This window comes from Cyphomyrmex costatus, unplaced genomic scaffold (assembly GCF_001594065.2).
Source record: "Cyphomyrmex costatus isolate MS0001 unplaced genomic scaffold, Ccosl1.0 scaffold116, whole genome shotgun sequence".
Taxonomy (NCBI): Eukaryota; Metazoa; Arthropoda; class Insecta; order Hymenoptera; family Formicidae; genus Cyphomyrmex; species Cyphomyrmex costatus.
In genome coordinates this window covers 1,610,875-1,633,065 of record NW_017275130.1, presented here as the reverse complement: position 1 = coordinate 1,633,065, position 22,191 = coordinate 1,610,875, and the positions used below count along the sequence as shown (strand labels likewise).

Genomic DNA, 22,191 nt, shown 5'->3' with positions numbered 1-22,191 from the left:
CAAAAAAAAAAAATAATTGTTCACATCCAAAAATGTTTTCATTAATTCAAATTATTCTATTGTTCCGATTGATAATAACTCGGTACAATAGTAGCGCAGAGTGAACAACAAAGTCATCATTTTGAACGTTGTCATTTTGGAAAGCGTCTTTTCGTTGATAACAGCACCGGCTGCCTCGTAGCGCTATTGTTGCTACAATTTCATGTTGCATCTATCAACGGATGAATACTCGGAGTTAGAACGCGCATGTAATCGGTAAACGTTTCGCTACAGTAACGAGCTATATTCAGGCAATTAAAAAAAACAAAAAAAAATTTTCCCCACCTTTAAAACACTCGTCGGATGCGTATCCGTAGTCAACTAAAATTCGTAACGTAATCCAGTTTAATTAATGAGAATGTAATTGGATGGGGGTTTGAATTTACGAAGCTATTTCTAAAACAGACAGGCGAAAAGTATAAACGTGGAAAACTTAATTGCGCGTACAAACAAGCAAACATCACGAAGAAAAAGCGTGTAATTGTGTTTAAAAGTAATGTAGATGAAACAAAATGACAAAAATAACGCCGCAAATGTTAAAGAGAAAATTTATCCAGTTTATAATTTGCTTCGTGAAGATTAAAATTTTATACAAATTAATATTTATAATACTGTTTAATAATTACATAAAATACAGCCACCAAATTCGTACGATTTCAAAGCCATAAGATTCGAGAGAGAATTTTATTTAAGTGATCACGTAAAAAATTGGGCTACACTTTTTACACAAAACTCCGTAACTTGAAAAATAATCCGTAGATCTTTTAGAGAGTATTCTTAAACTAATCGCCAGCCTTCTGTAGCAATTTTAGTCTTACGAAGTGCCTCGTTAATCGTCGCCAGGGGTAGTGAAATAATGAGGAATTAACTTCGGCGAACCTTCTTCGCTGGTCGATCTCCGAAGAAAAGAAAAATACTCTCGCGAACAATTACGCGCAAACTCTCTGCTACCTATAGCCTTCATTATTCTAGAGTATTCTTTTCTCCTCATTTACGACTTTCGTTACGAATGAACGCTTGGCGGAAACAGTGCCGGAAAATCCTTTCTAAGGAATACCGGTAAGTAGTGATGGAAGATTCTTTGCATATATATAAATGTCAGTTATTATCCGACAGCTTCAATTCTCAACTTTTTATGATGTCATCAAATCACTTTGAACTTGAATTTTTCCAGAATAAATTTTCTTGCACGTAAAAGATCTCATAAAACTATTATAAGAAATACAATGTTAAATTCATAATTGTATTTGTGTTATTTTTAATTATTTCTACAAGTCACTACTGTTAAACTACTCAATATGTCGTTAATTTAACTAAAACAATGAAATCAAACAATTTAACTCAAAAAATGTATTAAATTCGATTTAAATTTAGTTCATTATTTATTAAATATAATATACTTAAATGTTATTTATTTTAGAACTAACTACAAAAATATGGGCTAATTTACATATATTTTGACATGGAAGTTAAAATAACAAAATATTATGACTCGATTGGATTGAATCACCCGTGTTCCTGCTATTCAGTGTAATAAATAGATTCATGTCACAGAAAATGGTTCTTTTTTAGTTGCTGTAATTATAATAATTATTAAGTTCTCAAGGTTTACATGTCAAAATAAAAAATCCAAAAAGTTACAAGTTTCTTTGAACATAAGTGCTATTCATTTTCTGCGCTTTTTTTCATTCCGATCGTGACGACAACGACAGTAGACGACGATGGAGCGGATAAAATAATGCACGAGACGAGACCGTCAGTTAAGCATACAAACAACACCGATAAATCGACTATGCTGATCGCGGGTTGTGGAAAAAATCCGATATCACGTACGAGGGTGGTAATAAAAAACAGAATCTAAATTCGGATGTGGCGCGAAGGGAGGGCGGCCCGACGATCTGGGAGGAAAGTGGCAGTACCGTGTAAGCGCCCTTATACCTGGCTTCTCTCCGCGATGCTATCTCTCCCGTTACGTAGGAGCGTAGAATAATTACGAAGAAATATTGGCCCGTAACTCAGTCCACTATCCATAATATCTGCAACGTTTATGGCGCCAGGGAGATAAACCATCCCCTCGTCTCCCGCTATCTGGTGGCGCGTGCGCCACCGCGACGACCGCACCACTACCGTCGTTTCGGTTCGCTTCCCCGTTGGTTTCGAGATGCACGTGCGAATGGTGGGTATTTGTGTACGCTGAGTACTTACAGCACATGCACTTACGTGACGACTGACGCGCACGAGTACCGCGATTGGATTGACCAGCGATTAGTCGAGGCACGAGCGTTCATTTTCATTTTGCCTGAGAACGAGTTAAAGTAAAAAGACGTTAGCACGATTTAAACCTGTTCATATAAAATTAACTTCAAATTAAAGCTCCACAAATTTTAATTTGTTTAATTAGCCGTGAAATTACCGTTAACTTTCCAATGAATTAAGCTGTTGATAGTATAATTAAATTTATTTAATAATATTAAAGTATTGCAACGTGTCTGCATATAAAATAAAATTATATTATGAATACTTTATATTTTGTGTGTATCTGATATTTTTATGAAATTATAACAATAAATGATAATGTCATAACATCAATCCTTTTGCTTTTTTAATAATCGATATACAAATAATAATAATATAATATATAAAAATGAGAATTTTCAATTTATTTTTAATAGGAAACTGCAGGTTATCTATACAAGAAATAAGATTTATCTGTTAAATTTATAATTTAATTTAAGCAAAAAATCTCATTTTGTTTATATTGGCTTTTTATTTTGCTAATTTCTACGTACCAATTTTACTGCGACATTAATAAAATATTAATACATTCCATGGCAGTTGTATAACACCATGGATATAAACTACAAACGCTGTGAAAAAGTACGCATAAAATACATAATACATTGGACACATATGTTTACATGGCCACATTATTCAAGCCCTAGTAAACATTCATTACAAACAGTTTCAGCTAATGGAAATCTGTGCTTGTAATGAGCATTTTATTTTCATATAATCGCGACATCCGCGCCAATTAAAAGGCATCAGCGCGGAAATCTATTCTGCGTGACACGCGTATCATGAGGTACATGTATCGTATCCTGTCCCTTGTGAAGAGGAATATGTATATTTACATACAAAATATTTATATTTATATAATATATAATATAAAATGTAAGTTTATACCTCAGTGCATACACAGTCTCTTTAATTACTCTGTAGCTCACATGCTAATGGAAATCTGTTATCGTTCCATAGATACATAATTTACTGTTGAAAATCGCATTTAAGAAGAATACGTTCGAACAAATCTCCTTTTATAATAATTTCATGCAAATCCAATGATGACATTCGTGATGATAAAACGTTAAACTTGTGCTAACTTCCTTTACTCTTCACGCAAATTAAATCTTTTTAAACTGAAAGTTAACTTTAAAGTACGACAAAAGAAGATGTGGAAAGAAAAGATTTTCTTATTGTTATATGACTAAATAAAGAATAAGTAATAGATAATACGTAAATGATATCGAGGAGATATAAAATATTATGTCTTATTTCAACATCCGAAAGGAAAACTGTTATTAAAATTAAATTCATAAATTTTTTTGGAAACACAAGCACATATATCAAATTACTTACTTAAAAGCGAAAAGATGCCCGTTGCGCTGCAATCAAGCAACGAGTGACATCTTTCGTCAATTCAAGGAAAGCGAAAGAAGGAAAGACCGGAAACTTTCCTTTTAATGTAAAGTCTGACATGGCTGGCGGTTCGCGGTAAACGCACATTTAATAACAAGTATGCCGCGCGAGACATTGTAGATCGCACGAGCGATTTCCAATTAGCGATATGACTGATATACTAGGGTTCAAGGAAACAGGTCGAGAAAGGGGTCGTCTGCGTATGAAACATCGACTCGAAGTACAGATGGTTAAGCGCACGCTCGACGTCTGCTGCTTATAAGTCGAAAAAGGAAAAAAGAAGAGAAGTGTAAAAGAATGGAAGGAGAAAAAAATGAAAGATCGAAACACATTCAAGAAAAAGAGAGAGAAAACCGTTTCAAGGATACTGATTAATTGCACTAGCGGAGTGTATCGAGACTCGTCTGTTGGCCTGCAGAATTGCAAACGAGCTACGCCGAATTGATTGAATGCGCCGAAGTGTGTCGAGGTGAATCGAGTATTTCGGGAAAAAGCCCGACAACCAACCACGTATAACGACGACCTATTATGTGTTTATAGCGAGATCAGAATTCAATTTCGGCGCCTTAATTAAGGATAATCGTGACAAAAGAAAAAACAGAGAAACAATTTAAGGACCACGATCGAGCGACTAATTTACTCGTACTCATTCGTAGACCCATCTACTTTATCCGGAGTAATTAGTGCGCGCGGTTAAGAATAAGTCGGCGTGTTCGAGTCCGCTAAAAATTGCCAGTTATGGAAATTACAGCGAGGAAGCGACGCTATCTTTATCAAGAAGTTCCGCTGAGTTGTTCCCGCCCAAGTTACAGTATGAATTTTATACGCTTCTTGAATTTTCAGGGTCTAATAAATGTGATTAAAGCATCCTAAAGATCTCGACGAGCTACTACTAGCTCGATCCAATAATTACTGTGTAAGAACAAGTAGAAACAAAATTAATTATGAAATTATTATGGAGTTATAAAGCAAAGAGGAGACATGGTGTACTTTAATTTTCCAAACTCAAAATTACACAACCTACAAACGCTTCATAAGCTTCGTAACCCGCATCTTTAACATAAAAGAAATATCTCTCCTTCCCTTTTAATTTTATTTATCGCACGATTGTTTCTGGTTTTATTAAAACAGTAAATTACTGTGCAAAATTATAATTATCCATTAAAAATATTTCAATCAGCAATAAATTTAATTGTTTATATTTTCATAAAATTATCTTAATAATTTAGATGATATTGCAACTAAATTTTTTGTAAATCAATTATATATATTAAGTTTGTATCTCATTACTGTATAATAATTCATAATGTAACAGAATCGTACTTTATTCGACAAAATATTATAAGCGATTTGCAGTTTGGCACACAATCGTTTCGCAAATCGAATCCAACAAAATATCTTTAACATACTGTTCCGCATATCTCATCGTTGACGCAATGTACTTTTGAAGACTGAAACATTGTGCTGCTATCGCGTTATCCGCGTACTGACATGATGAATATTCATAGATCGCGGCGCATCCATTTGTCACTTCTTTTAAAGAGTTTTCCCGGCATACCACTTTCGTAATGTAATGTTTCTGAAATGCATTTACTCTGTGATGGAAGGAAGAGGGCCACACTACCAGAAAATTCAATTGCATCTTTTTAGTCTGTCAACTCGATATTCATAAAATACTTTCATAAACACCAGATGATTTAAAAATTAAATTTTGTTCAAACACACATTTTTCCGATAAAGTGAAATAATTCCGACATGCAACTGCAATGTTACAATATTTCAACACGAAAAAAAGTAGTTGAGTGATTCAGCAAAGCTACAGCTTATTGCAAGTTCAACATTTATAACTAAAAAGATTTGATGATTTAACAAAAAAATGATATCTATAAATTATCAGCAGTATGTTAATTCAGCTAATTTATTACTACAATGAAACTTGCTAATGCTTTCTTCATTATAGCAGCAAAGTATGCACAATCTTAGCTAGCATGTTTTATTAAAAATTTTGATTTCTACTTATATAATGAGACTTGATCTTTGTAAAAAAAGTTATCTTTGCTATATTAATAAATTTGTTATGATATTACAACAAATATAATTATCTATAATCGCTTATTTTATTCAGCTCTGCTGATTTAACATAAGAAAAATAGCTGTCTATATATTACGACTGCAGTATATTTACTAAATCAGTGTCTGAGAGCTTTTGGTTTTAACACATTTTTTCCACGAACTCTTACTTATCGTCTATTATTACCTACGTTCATCTTCTTATAATTATAATATTTTTTATAATTATAACTAAATAAATTTATGTTAAAAACTACAATATTTCTATTTAAGTCGCACGGCGCGTCGTAGCGGTTGAGCGGCCCTATAGGAACGTAGAAAAGTGACTTTTCCCATTTCTCAGTGTCAGTGCAGCATCTCTATCCGGTGGCAGCCTCGAAGACGAAAGGCGGAAAACGGTTATACGACGACGATGGCGAGACTGTCCCAGGAGCTTCACGAACGCGGTTCGCAGACTCACGTCCGTACGCACGCGTATCATGTATGTGTGCGCATGTATGTGTAATTTTATTGTTCCTGCAGCCATGGCCATGGGAAAGTGCAGCGGTGCGCGAGCAACGATATTATCAAATTGGTTCCGTGAGTTTTCCGTAAGGCGCCTTCGCAAAGTCGCCGACCAGGACAGCGAAGTAAGAAATTGACCCACATCGGAACAGCTAAAGTAAGAGCTGGTAACGACCTTAACTATCTTGCCGAACTATCGCCTCTAATAAGTAGACGGACAAGGAGCGGTCCCGTTGCTCTTTTGAGCGATCGCAAAAGTTTAGCTTTCTTTGCGCCACGCGAGTGCTGTAAATTTCCGTTGTTAGATAATTTTAATATAGCCTCTGGAAAATATAAATTATGTTGCAATTATTACTTGTAATTACTGAATACTTAAAAAGTTACAGTTAAAAAGATTAATTCTACTTTACATGTAATAGTACCCCAAAAATGTTCTGTCTGTTAACGCAATATCTCGAGATATTTCTAGCGTAAGTCAAGGAATATCCCTAGAGATACGCGTGCTCCACTTTGAGAAAGGCCAATTTGAAGCATGCGAGGCTGTATTGTTTCCGTAAATGTCTTGTCAAAATAGTCTACCTAAAACTCAACGGAAAGTTCGAGGCGCAGCCTGGCAAAAGGGCGATCTATCGCAACCACTGGACATCGCGTGCTTCTCGCTGCGTTGCTGTCGTGTTAATATCGCTTTAATCTTACTGCGGGGGTAATATCACGCAAAGTCACGAAGCCGAATCAAATGAATTCTTTAGAAGTTCATTTCATAAGTTATTACAACTCGGGAAGTTAAGAGCGCGATGAGTCGACGCGAACTTTTAAAAACTTCGCGTGCGCTGACCGAATTTTTTTACGAATTTTTTTGTGTTCGCTTCAATTAATCCAGAAAATCGCGATAACACAGTGCCGATATCGTATCGTGTATAAGAAATTATATAAAGATATATATTGAGTGTGTCCTAAAAAATATATATATATAAATAATATTTTAGTTATATTTGTAATACATTAAAACCAAAAGTCTAATTAAAAAATGTGCCAAGGCTATGACAATTTTGAAATGGGAAAAGTTTAAAAATGTCATTCCTGAGTGCGCAAAATTTTTTAGCTTTGTCATTCGTAATTTTTAAACTTTTCCTATTTAAAAACTGTCATAAAGATCGTAAATTACAAAAACTATTTAAACGCCATCTATGCTAGTATATGGTATAGAAAAAGATTTCTCACACAAGATTTTGGAATATTTTTGTGTCTATTGGGAGTAAAATATTATAAAGGGATTATTAAAATCGTATGTGCTGCATATAAAAGTATCTTTATATTGCGAAAACAAATAAACTCTGGCAGGCGCGCGTAAAATGCGCGAGTAAATAATTCCGGTATGATATCAACTTGCTGCGTCGCGCATATTGCTGCGGCAAGATTAAAATGCTATTTATCGCACGCGCGCACCGATCCAAACAAAATTACGAATGCGAGTAAAGTGCGAATAAATAATTTCCTATGTGAGCTCCTCTTTTTAGCACATATTCGTGCTTTTCCAGCGCGGCATAACCTCGCGCAATACATCGTCTGGATGTATTCTACGTTATTATTCAACGTAAAACAAGGAAGTATTTCTTGGAATAACTTGATATCCAGAAAGATTGGATCAAGTGGTTTCAGTTAAGCTCGTTCCTTTGTAAAAATCGCTCAAGCGAATCTTTTCGAGACGAGTACACGAGCTTTATTCTTCATTTATTCTAATATGTTCTAGCACGATAAGAAGATTCTTGGAGATAAAAATCTATGAGCACTATGAAGAGTTCAAACAATCTTTCGATGAAAAGGAAAAGAAAATTAAATTAAAACTTTCAATTGTATGTGTGTGGTATGTAACAAATCTACATTAAACATTTAAATTTCATTTTACAAACGACATTATTTACTTATTTCGAAAATAAAACAACTACAAAAATATGATTTTCGAATTATTATCATGAATGAGAGTTATAGATTCTACCAATCATCAAAAGCAAATTAACCTCACAGTTTATCCGCCAAAAATTACACTTGGGTTGTAAAACAAAAATGATAAAAATAACATTTGCTCATATGTATTTCTAAAAATGTTAAATCTTTTTGCAGATATTATTTGATTAATCAATAATTTGCCGCAAATTGAAAACCAGTTTCTCCTCTTTTTTGAAAAACGTAATTTCTCGAATTTATTTTTGAAATATAAGAGAACGATATAGGAACGATAGGATGATACAATGTTTCTCTACGCAAATATAATAAAAAAAAATGCCCTAAAAATTGTTTTAATAAAAAAAAAACTAATTTATAATAAAATTAAAAAACGTTGCTATATTATAAAGAATTATTCATTACTTGGTTTTTTGAAAAAATAAACGGAAATTCTAACGGTCGTATGTTTCTCTTGAGAAAAATCCCGTCGACGCCGATGCAAACGATCGACAATCAAAAGCGAGAAACGGAATCGAGTTCTCGGTCGATGTGTACGCTCGCGTGCAGCTGCAGATTGGGTATCTCGTACTGACAGAATAGAATAGAATAGAATATGGAAGGCGTCTAACGCGCGGCGGGCCGTGCACGCGGATATCCATCGCAGCATGCATGTAAAGCGCATAAAAGCCGATCAGAGTGAAGCGGTACGAGGCTCGTATCCGTCGCGTTATACATGTTCGTTTAATGCCTCGCGACGCGCGTCGAATCCGGAAAGAGTCCGCGTGATTGCGAACGAAAATGTAACTCGATAGATCTCATTCTAGCCTCACTTACCAAATTGATAGAACTGGAACAAGAATTGAATATCTTCCTTTCGAGTGTATCATTATTACTATTTTTATATATTATTAGTAAAAGAAACGAGATTACAATTCATATACGTACCTAATCATCAATTTTATTCGTACACTGAAAGAAAAGTTTTTAATATTTGTAACTATTTGTAATATTATTACATGCCACAATGTATCATAATTATGGTTATTATGCTGTAATGTCAGTAATAATAACCGTATATATAGTTCTATCAACAAATATATATATATATATATATAGTTGGCACCGAAAATGATAAAAATTTTTTATAAAAATTATAATTATTATTACTATAGATTTACTACAATTTATAACAATTGCATTATTATAGTAATAATAACTAAAATTTCTAGTTATTTCCGGTGCACATGTGTAAATTATATATATATATTTAGTTATTATTATTATTACAGCAGTAATTATGCTATATAATTATAGCCAAAAAAAATATTCTCTCCTAGAAAAACACAAGGTGGAAAAATTCAACAAAATCAAATAATGAAACAAATACCATATAATATTATTATTAAATAAAAACTCATTCTCTCTCTCACTCTCTCCAAATTCCAATGGAATTTTCAATAAATCACAATGCGTGTTTCCCATACAAACAGATACGCAAGTTACATTGCCGCCGGGAGAATTTAATCCGGATTTCCAAGTTATCGGATTTCCAAGTCTCCAGTCACCAGCGGTCACTATGATCATCTAGGTAACCAGTCCGCCAGTGGCAAACGGAGAAGACGATGCGAGGATGGACGGGAGGCGGAGTGGAGGACGAGCGGAGGGTGAATACAACACTCTCGGATCACACATGGATAGCGAGGAAGTGCTACGCTACACGTGACCGAGGAGGCATGAAATTGCGCTCAGGTCGCGGCATATTAGATTATTAGGAATCCACGCGAGAGCATCCACCGACGTCGTCCCGGGCCGGTATCCCTCGTGGGAGTGCATGGGGCAAATTTCGTGATAAATCAAACGGCGGCGACGACGGCAGAGTCACGACGCAGGTTTCGTACCTGCTGGGGGCAACGGGGAATTTTCGCCCGAGCAACCGTAAAGTCGCAGAGCGCGATAGCGTTCTAATTGAGAGACAAATTCGAGGAAATAAGGTCTAGTTTCAAATATTATACTGAAGAATCTAATAAAATACTGGAGAAATTGTATTATTCCTTTGAGAGAGGAAGTAAGAGAAGATGAATGGAGAAGAAAATACTTTAGAATCCAAAAGCAAAGCATTTGGGTACAATAGAACAGTAAAAGAAAAAAAAAAAAGCGTAATCCCTCTACAGATCGTTAAAAAATATTGCTTTTTAAGAAATTTTGCTTTTCGCTTATAAATATCTTGTTTTCTCACACATGCTGTATTACCGTACCTACTCATCCAGAAATCCGCGCCAATTGCTGTCGCAAAAAGCCGCCTGAAGCGTCAATTTTCGCCTAGAAACGAATCACGTCGCCGTTGCCGAATTTATTAAACCGACAAACAATGGAAGCTTTCAACGAGAAAAAGTTGCGAAGTTACCACAGGGAACATTGTGAAGAAAATGGAAGGGACGAACCGGAAGCGGCGACTCTCGACAAGAGGACGAAGACAAGCTTCTCCCCAGAGGATAAGGAACCGGCGAGGAAGAGACCTTCTTCGAAGGAGGAAATTGACTTCTGGCAGGTAAGGACGCGTGCTCGGACTACGGACGCCTGTCGCCCGTGTTCCCGTCGTCGACGAGCACCAACGCTTGGCGCACGTCGAGCCATAAGCTCGTAAACGTACTTTGCTTCTCGGGGCTCTGTTCGTAAAAAAGTTCACTAGGTACATACGGCACCGTTCATTCCTTTTGTCCTCACTTCGCCGTTTCCACTTCCTGCCTCCCTCGCTGCCTACAAGCACTTTCGACTAAATCCTGCTGGTATCTGCCTGCTTAATCTCGCTGAATCCATTCTAACCCCATCGTGAACAGAAATCGTTTCCTGGCACAAGAGCGGGTATAAGCGGAAAGAGAACGTCTGCGTCGATGGATAGATAAGTAGAATGATAAGACAGTGATATGGATGTAGCAACGACTTTGGAAAATAGCAGTGTAAATCACTAACTGAGTGGTATGTATATCTATAGCTATTTGGACAAATAGATTTTGGCAAAAAAAAAAAATAATTTCGCATCCCTCGGATTAAATGTAATTGAAATATTTTGATAGCATCGTATTTTAATATTTATATCTCAAAGTATCATCTATTTTATTCGGTTGAGAAAGAATTAATGAACGAACAGATTAAGAATGTCATTTAAAATATAAAAATAACAATCGCAATACACTAAAAACACATGTAAATGGAAAAAAAAGTAAAATACTACATATTACATTAGTGATATTACGTGTAAGAACATTTGTAAATAAACAGAAATAGTATTAATCCGATTTAAAGGTATCTACGATAAGAACTTAAAACATATTATGATTGAGTACACATTTCAAAAAGTTTATATTTAACAACTCTTAAAATAAATATCTTAATCTTTAAAATTAAATCTAAATCAGAGAACTGCCGTAATTGGTTGAAGATTAAACGATGACATTTACAAAAATTAATGCAATTTAGCAAGCAAAAGTTATAAAAAAGTGAAACTAAACATAGTGCTAATAAATGTCGAGAAATAATTGGTAAACGTTTGTGTGGAAAATCAATGATAAACGAAGAGAACCGCGAAGAGAAAAAACCGGAGAGAAATAACTTGTTAGATTTTATATCCCCCCCCCCGATTAACGAGATAGAAAAAAAATTAATATTGAGAAAAATACCAATATTTTCTGAGTTCGAGTGCGATAGAATATTCTGTCGACGTATTTATATGAGCGAGAATAACGCGACAAATTAGAAAATCGAACGAAACGAACAGAAAGCTTGCGAGCTCTGAATAACAGAAAATAAATAATAAAAAGTGAATAGGTTACAACTTCTCTGCTCGACTGTTTTATCCTGTTATTTGGTTCACATGAACTTCATTGCAAATAAACGTCAATTATCACAAACTGCAAATGACGGATTGAATTTCACGGCAGAAATAATGAAACAATGTCCACAGAATATCGAGATGCGTTAGATAATATTTTATCGATCAGCAGCAGTTGAAAGAAAAAAAAGTTGTTAAAGTTAAGCTCCAGCCTCGTTTCTTCTCCGTTGACGTTGTCATGTTCGTGTCTTATGTAAACGTGGTTTGCTTTATTCTGGAGAATATCCTTTCGTAGTCGATTGAATCTTCAATACGTGATCCGAAAGTAAAACGAAGCGAACGAAAGATATTCGCTACTAGATATTGACGATAAAAGCGCGAGTAAATAATCTCGATACTATTCACACAAGAAGCAGACACATCCAATTTTTACGCGGTCAAGGCACTGGGGCTTTTTCATCGGACTATTTACTGCGAGTTTGCAGGAAAGCAAATTGAAGGTAAATAAATAGATACCTAACATTTGTTGGCCAGCCAGTGAGCAAGTATTTTGCGTCGAACATCGGGAGCGGGTACCGAGCGTTAAACGAGAATTAATTAGCGCTCGCGCTCGGCCCGATACTTCACTGGTAGCGCTAAACTCGCAGAGCCCGGTGAGCCAAACAACTACCTGGCAACTTTTCGAAACTATCTTGCCGCTACGAAGATCAAAGGACCAGGCGCACGTCCGAGGAATTCAAGGATCGGTAGTACACGTGCGTACTATCAGTGAGGACCAGTTCGATGTATTGTGCGCCCATAATAACGGGCACAACTGTTGTGTTATGTCCGTTAACTGATATTAAAATTTCCAAGACTGGAATTTTGGCATCGATTAATCAGTACGGTATTTTTGTTGATGTGTATTCGCAACGACCGATAGGAATTTGACGATCAATGCGGATTATTAATGAACCAGGAGGGTTTCATTCATTAATGGGAACAATGAAAAATTAATCGTAAGAAGATTAAAGTCTATCATAATTGAGCGTATTACCGAAATGTTGGTAATTATTGAATAAAACGTACGTATTTCATCCATTTACGGACTCAAAATACCGTTAGTCGCATTAATTAATTTAATTGGTTTCTTTAACATATATATTTTTATCTTACATATTCATTTTTTATTCAACCAGTCAAATAGAAAATTAATTAGACAAATTTCCAGTTTCGAGTTTTATCTCTTAGTATTCTTCGCTACATAAAATCAAAGAACCGATGCGTACTTCGCGAAACGAATGGTTGCTGTAGAGGACACGATCCGACTAGCGATACATCGCGAAAAGCTCATCTGCTCTTGTAGAAAATAAGCTAAAACAGAGGATGGGCATAGAGAGATCGTTGAAATTTTTCATGTTTTTCGTTGCTTCCGAGTAGTTCGGCTTTTCTCGGTAAATAGCAAAGGAAGAGCGGATCAAAGAGAGCCCACTGTCGATTTTCTCTGTCTCTCCACTTCTTTGCCGATCTCTCGTACCTTTTATTCAATCTTTGGCGTCCTCTTATCATCCTTATCCTCTCTACCTCTTATCTCCGCTCCCATTTCCGTTCAAATATCGCGATATTCAAATACTGCCTGGACATAGGACGCAGTCGAGTGTGGGAGGTCGCCTCCTAAGGATAACGAAATCCCAGAGGAAAGCCTTTGAGCAATAGTTTCATTCATCCAATCATCTTTCGCTATTACGTATAAAAATCTATCGTACACGAAGAAAGAGAGAAGAAAAGAAACGAAAAACGTCAGTTGGAGATTGTAGATGAACGAATTGTGCTGGAAAAATTCCACGATCCGCACTCGATTATGCGCTCATCCATAGACGCGAATGGATTTCCCACGAGGGTATTTCAATCTTACGAAGACTACTTCTGAGTTTTAGTCTTTTGTGCAAAATAAAGAAAAACAAGTCGCGTAGCGCTGATATTAAAAATATATAAATTATTTCTTTTGTACCTTTTATCATTACAACAATAATATAGTATATTCCTCGCGACAATCGAAATAATAGATTAAATTGATTTAATTCCAAAGAATAATCTATCGTGTCTATGTTTTTGTGATGTTAAAAACCAATTGCTTACGGTGTCTGCTTTCTTACTGATTGCTTACATTTTAATAAATTATTAGAAATTTTCAAAGTTCTGTATGGTACAGTTTTAATCATTTACTAGAACACAAAAAATCCAACAAGGGGGAAACATGCATCGTGATTGGCTTTAATCGAATGAAGATACTTTAAATCTTCTCCACAAGTATTGGATAAATATACAACTTGTGTCAAAAAACGTCTAAAGGAATCATCGGCTATCGCATCATTAATCATTTTGCTGTTATGTATATCTCGTATCGCTCTTATTTGAACGACATTACTTCTTAAAGAAACGTTTCATAACGTCATATTATGTTTCATAACAGTCAAAAAGGGAAAGTGTGATGATCAACCGCAAAGAAGAGAAAATCCGATTGTGCGGTCGTCATAGTATTCGGATCATCCAAATTCAGGAGAAACCTACATGACCAGAACGGTTAAATAAACACGAGAATAAACATAAACCCAACCGATGATGTACGGCTGTAAGGTAAACCACCCGTGCATTAAATATACCTGCGTCCCATCTCTTATACCCATCTTCCTAAACCTCGCACACCTTCAACCACCGTGACGTCGACGCGCACGACCTAATTATTCGCGCATGTTTATGTGCATACCACGAGTATTACTCCGTTCTTGTCGAGTTTCTCTTTCTCCCATTATTTAGCAGTTTCAAATTCGAAAGCTATCCTGTTCCAATTTTAAATTGAAAAATATAGAGTTTACCTTTCGATATAAAAAAATCAAAAGTTACAGAATATCTGCAAATAGCTATTACAATATCAAACACAATATTTATAATTTATATTTGATCACAATAAAAATATCTAGAACGCGCAAAAAGTGAATATCAATTTTATTAAAAGTGAATATCGATTTCATATCTTGTTGACGTTTCATGTCCTACAAACGTTATAATAAACATATAGAAATCGGTATTTAATTTCAGTCATTTCGTGTTTTAGTTATAGATATGTTTTTTATTTTATTCTTTAAAAATCAGATAATTTAAGATCACCGATCAATTAAATCTGAAAACATAAGTTATATTGAAATTTCTTTTTAATAAGCAATGTGAATTTTTCAAAAGCTAGATTTTTAGTTTTAAATAATACTAACAAAAAACGTAATAAAGAGATGGAATTTTAACATCGAGCAGTTGAGAAGTAGATCAGTTTATGAGAGCGTAGAAAATATAATACACAAAGTTAATAACCGACAATTTCCTATCTAAGAATCGCGTCTTCTCGCATCTTTTCTCTCTCACTCTCTCGTCATCGTTCATCGGGATGAGAATCTTAATAATCCGCGACGAGAGGTTTAACCCCGTAAAATTTAATAACATTAGATGCGCAACGCTCATAAATTTTACAACGTCGTATAAAATATACTTCACTAAGCCAAGAGAAAATATGTCATTGAATCCAAAACTGGTGCCTCGTTACGCAAAAAACGTACTCGTAATATTTAAACATTTCCGAAGACAAGTTTATGATTATTCGTGATTATCCTGTTGAATATGAAAGAAAATATCTCATTTTTAATATTACTGAACTCGAACTTAACCTCGACATAATTTGTTCATAAAATATAAAATATCTTACAAGGAAAATCTGAAGATCAATGCTGTTATCTATTTTGATATAATCAATTTTAATGTAATCAAATTATCTTTTTCAGGAAAATTGAATCTATTATTTACTATTAAAATGTTTTTCCATAGCACTGAAATCTAAAATTGTTAAAATTAAACGTATTTCATCATTAAAAAATTAATTAAACTTTCAGAAATATTTTGTGAATTAAACACGTCACATACGCGCAGAAATATCGAAATCATCAGACTCGTCAAATATATGAAATAAAGAAGAAGACGTCGAACTACATCAAGTGGACAGTAGTTCATTTCGGACCATAACTATATTATACCGGTTAAGTCTCTATCAATGAGCTTTTATCGTTTTTATCGGAAATCTTTCACTTGCGTACGCTGTAATTTCCTTTCTAAAGCGTATAGTATCAAGTAACTTCAATTCTCAATTTTACTCAATAAATTGGTACTTTATTATAATCTAATAATTGATTAGAAGAATAAAAATTAAATGAATTGATAAAATTTAGTAATAACTTCAATAAATTTCAAATATTTTTAATAAAGAAAATAATTGAATCTATAACTTTATATCTACTTTCGTAAAATTACGTTTATATTTCGTTAGTGAGTTGAAGTAGCTATTATTTAATTTTGTTTAAGAATGTATAAATTTTGCGATATTATTATGTACACACATATATATATTTAATAACGAATTCAAGGAGGAACTGCATATCTATAGATTTCGTTTTACGTTATACAAATGTAAGAAAGTTATAATTTTAAGAATAACTATGTTTATAAATGGGAGCCTGTGTGACACACACAAACAGTGGAATTAAATCAAATTTCGAAATTTCCAAAATTACCAGCACGACACTTCGCGAGATACATGGCGCGAGAGGGCACGACGCAGACCGAGAGAGTATTTCGTCGTTGAGGAACAATAGCTCGTTTGGGGTCGCGTAACTATGCAACGTATGACGTATCGCCCAATATCCTTGGTACACGGCAGCGGAGAGAGCTGCAGTATGGTTCCTGCTTGCCTTCGAGTCCCGCAACTCTCGGTCGGCAGCCGTCGTCCCTTTCCCACGGAATCCTGAGGAGTATGTGTGTAAGTGGCTGCGAGCGCGAAATTACACGTGAGATGACTAATTAATCTGACAAATCTGGATGCGTGTCTGGATTCTAATCGCGTCACATGCCTTAATGTTCACATCTTTAATCGTTTTATTTGCAGCGATTCCAATCGCACGCACGCCTCTTCATTCGTAATATGCGCGAGAATGTGATTTCAAAGTTCCTGGTGCGAGTTATAGTTCATGAACATATATTGTATTTTTTGTAATTTGTAAATAATATCGTTAATAATGATTATAAATAAAAAAGCATAACATGGAAATCATGTTCAGCGTACAAAAGTATTACGAACGCTTCGGACTCAAAAAGCTAAAGCGTAATCGTAGATGCAGCAGATATTGCAATTCACATGTAGTTAATTGCTTATCCATATACGCGACAATTACAAACGGGTACAGTGCCAGCCATGTCAGTAGTAACTACTAGTGTTGTGTCAGTCAGACTTGATCGTGCGGTGTAACCACACTTTGTGGTGAACGGCATCACTGATCCAACAGTGGTGAGAACATATGGACCAAATGTTGCTAACAATGAATGATAGGTGCAGGTAACTAGAGTGACAAGACAAACGTCCATTTTCAAATTTTAATACCTAATATTGAATTATACAATGATCTTACGTAACCAAAATATTGTATGTAGAAATAAATGTTAATAAATAATTCTTTTTTAAGTATATAAAAGAGAAAAAGGCAAAACTGATTACAAGAAACAATATTTTGCTTTCATAAAATTGTTTCCTGAAAGTTTTTCTTCCCGTGTTAATTTCTCTCTACCTTTAAAAGTGAAAAAGCAAGTGTCTATATTTTTATAATAAAATCTTATAGCTTTTCTATGAGTAAGATTTATTATAATTCATTATTTTTTTGTTTTTTGTCTTAAAATATGACACTGTTTCATTGTCTTAAATAGCTTTCTCATCTTGTAAATGTCAAGACATTTAAAAATATGTGACTCTAAAGCACAAAGGAAACATCGTATATATATAATCCTATAATCCTTTCCGTCCTGGATATAGTAAGTAATGAAATAACACATATATAACCAAATGTCAAATAAGCAAGGTGGTGACAATTATAGATTTCTTTACAAGAGTTGTCCAGTAAGAGGAAACTTGCGGTAGTCACTCATAATTCGAGCTCACTCATGGCACGTAGAAATTTGCATGATTCGCGATAACGAGGTGCCGAGAAACGCTTGTTTGAGAGAACGTTAGGAGGGAATTTTAGAGAGCCGTAATCACCACTGGCTTTGCCAGTATAGCCCGGAATCGAATCGTGGATTATTCACTCGCGCTAAGTTATAATCCAGTTTCATTATTACCTTACTAAATATTCTATTTGGCCAAATAGTTCCCTCGTACGGGTATATGTTCGCTGTACAGATAAATGTGTGTGATGCGAGATTCATTATCCCGTGTTAAGGGCATCTTTTAATTAATATTACACATAGTTATAGTATATTAACATATAAATTTTGAAACATAGTTGTGATAAACTTTAGAACGATTACAAATGCAAATATATATAAATTTTCTGTTGTTGTTTTTAGAGAATTGTTTATTTTGTTTATTTTTATATCGTTAGAATATATATATATATATATATAAATTAAAAAGTATAGTATTTTAATTTATTATAGGTAAAAATAAGTAACATAAAACAAATAGCAAGAGTAGGGAGATCTTATATATACAGTATTAAGTGAGTCGATAATTATTAGCGTAAATTGTAGAACGATTTTCTTAGTGAAGACTAAAGACTGAATTCATTTGCAAGATTAATGGAAGACGGTACTGTCCTTGCCTAGAGTATTGTATTATTTCACCTACATATACTGTAGAGGCGATGAATGTACGCAAATAACTCAGCGACAGTCGTGGCTCATAGCTGACAGCGTACGTCAGTAGTAGAAACTTATACATAGTCGGCCGATCGGTGTTTTCCAACAAGTCATACCAGGAATAATACAAGAAGAAAAAACCAGTTATAACGTTATACATATAGGAGAATTCTTTTTTCAAAGAAAATTTTAATTTAATCAATCAACGTGTGTGACTCCCTTCTTCCTTTTTCAAATTAAATTATCTTTCATTCGAATTTGATAAAAAAAATTCCTACGTAACGAGAAAACGTAATAGAGAATTACAAAAATTAAAGAAATTTAAGGAAAGTATGTATAATATTATCGAATAATAAAATTGATAAAAATGTAATAGAACCTATTAACAATAAAAGCTAGATGGTGAAATTCTGAAATTGTCGTTTCTGCACGTCGCGTTTCAGCGGGTGAGCAAAATTATTTTCTTTTGATTACGCAATTGAAAAGGCTTGTTTTAGTGAAACCCTTATCACTCGACAAATTGCACCGGGTAAGACTACAAGAGAAACAGCACGTTGACGAGTTTGAGAAGCGACACACGGAGCATTGGCGGCGAGCGTATCAGATTTCGTCGTGTATCAGCGAAACCGGACCATCGTCGCGTCGCGTCGCCCAGCGCCAAAAGCGGGACAAAGGACAAGAGTCAGAGAGAAAGGATTAGAGAAAGAGGAGAGATAGAGAACCGATCAGGAGTATGTCCCGAGCACTCGATGTTCCCCCGGATCTTCGACGATGACCTGACAGTATGCGGCAGTGGATGCTTCTCAATGGACGGACGTTCGAGAAAAGCCGCTAGATGAGGGCACGAGAGGGGAAAGAGCAAGCAGGGAGAGGAAAGGGAGGTTCCGGACTTCGGAAGCGGACCGACAGAGCCCGCTATGAGGCTGGTTATACACTACGGGCGTCCCGTTGCTCGTTAGCGCCGGTAATTGTCACTTGTTAGGTGCCAACGTCCTTCCTCTCCACGTCTCCCTCTTCTGCAAGCCCTCACCTCCCCTCCCCCCCCCTCTCTCCCTCCCTCTCTCTCTTTCGCTCCTGGATTGTGCGAGCCATCCTTTTCTCTCCTCCAGATGGACCCGGCGACTCTCGTACGGGCGAGAGCTTTTTCAAAAGTGCTTCACTGTCGAAAGCCCAAGACCGATTCGAGACCAACAAGTTCTTCTATTTACCCGTACCACTATCGTCGTTACAACCTGCTACTTCTCCCTTCTTCGTTCCCACACATATGCAGCAGTCTCGCTTGTTGCTGCAACAACCGCGCGAAAAATTGCGCGGCCGAGAAAAGTGGACGCCACTCGAGGCAACCTTTGTTCGTTCGAGAACGTCAATCGATTAACGGGGAGCACCTTGTTGTCGAAGTGTTTGATTTGTCGAAGGAATGTTAACTCATTCGAGAAGTGCGTGGAAGATGAGGAGTAGGATGCGCCCGAGAGTTACCGCGATCGAACTTACTCGACAAGATCGACAATAATGCTTGGAACTCGCGCCACACCTGCGAAATGATGGGATATACAGCGAGTTAATCACGGCAGATGGTTCGAGAGACGCTCTATTATAACATCGGAATGATAATGTTATTATATATATTTTGAATTTCAATGATTATTATGTATTATGTAATACATAAAGCAATGAGTTTCGCCTAATCATTGAAATCCAAAATATTTTAGTAAATTAGAGATTCGATTGAGATGATTACAACAATTACAAATGGAAATTAAAAAAATCGATGATTAAAATAAGTATACGTATAAATATGTATTATTAGTCTAAAAGTTATTTGAGATGTGGATCGTTCATTTAAATTTACAGAGAAAACAGTTTTACTCTTAGAAAAAATTGCGTAATTCCATAATTATTCGTCGCAGAGACTCTTTCGGAATGAATTTCCGATTGAATGTAGAACCTGATTTCCTAAAGCTCACGCTGGTCTGCAACGTAATGATCGACAAGCAAAAACGGCATCAGAAAGAATTATTTTCGTCCACTCGACAAAATAGTATTGCGTTATCTCTATGAAGTAGAATTAGATGCGTTCCGAGATTTTTACCACTTTTTGCACACCGTGCATACGTAGCGCCAGAAAAAGATCAAGCAGACAGAAGAACGAAAGCAGTGTGTAACTTCCTATTATATATTTTCAAAGCAAATTATTTCATGCATACAACAAATGTCACCCGCGTAAAGTTCTTAGAGATAATCACAATATATTCGTCGCAATATAAGTGTATACGTATAAAAAATTGATCTAGAAAAAAAAGAAAACGAAAAAGTAAAAGCCGAGTGGAAAACATTGCAGGTAAAAAGTATGCGAATGTATATTTCATCTGTTGTGTTTTATATACACACAATATTACTCTGCACGATATTATCATTCATTGAAATAAAAGGAACGCAAAATAACCCAATTTGACAGAATTCAGTATTACAGAGATTTTTAAACAAAATTTAAAAAATTATTTCTTATGCGTATTCGAAAGTAAGAAAAAAAATTGCCAGCAATTTAGAGAACTTAGATTAAAAATTATTTCAATAAAGAGTAGATGTTTTTAAAAAATAATTAAGATAAAAAAATTTCCATTCAAATTATAAAATTGTAGATTAAATATAATTGAATTATTCAATTAATACCTATAACATTTATTTTTATATAAACTTATATATTTCCAATTTCAGTAATTTTTTGCACAGACTATATATAATACACTTGAAAATAAAAAACTTAAAATAAAAAAATGTAAATTCTTATAGTTTCTCATGTACCTACATAGAAGAGAGAAAAATTAGTTACTCCATCACATGGCATCATCACTATTCGACATTTTCAAAAAACTACTTCGTTCGATTTTATTGTCAGGAACATAAAAGTTTATGTGAAACAAACATATATATTTTTGGAAACGCCGATTTGTCCTGAATACATGATCGACGCGAAAAATTAGTGATAAATATTAACAGGCTCATGCGTAACCGCGCACCTTCAGTAAACATAGAAGGTAATTCTACATCGTATCGACATATTCAACATGCTTTTCTGTTTATATTGCCTTAATGGAAAAAGCATGCCAAATAAAAAGTAATGCAACGCTCGTTTCGTCATATACGCAATCGTGTAAACGATAATTGTCATTGCACGACTATGCTATTAAAATCCGTGAGGCAAAATAAATACGAACTGTTTGCGAAGAAAATTTTTTACACAAAAAGTACGTACTATGTGATTTTAACATGAAACTGTTATTGATGATATATAATATAATGAACGATTATAAACGCGCATATGGTTTATCTAGTACATAAAATAAAAAAACTCATTTTTTTGAAAAAGTATTTTAATCAAATTTCAATCTTTATTCTCTCTCTCT

At 34.9% G+C, this 22,191-nt stretch overlaps 1 protein-coding gene across 1 annotated transcript in view; it reads right to left on the bottom strand.

Annotated features, from left to right (window-relative positions):
- Positions 1 to 22,191, bottom strand: part of LOC108777904 (stem cell tumor) — a 157,888-nt gene that overhangs the window by 114,025 nt on the left and 21,672 nt on the right. The window lies entirely within an intron of this gene.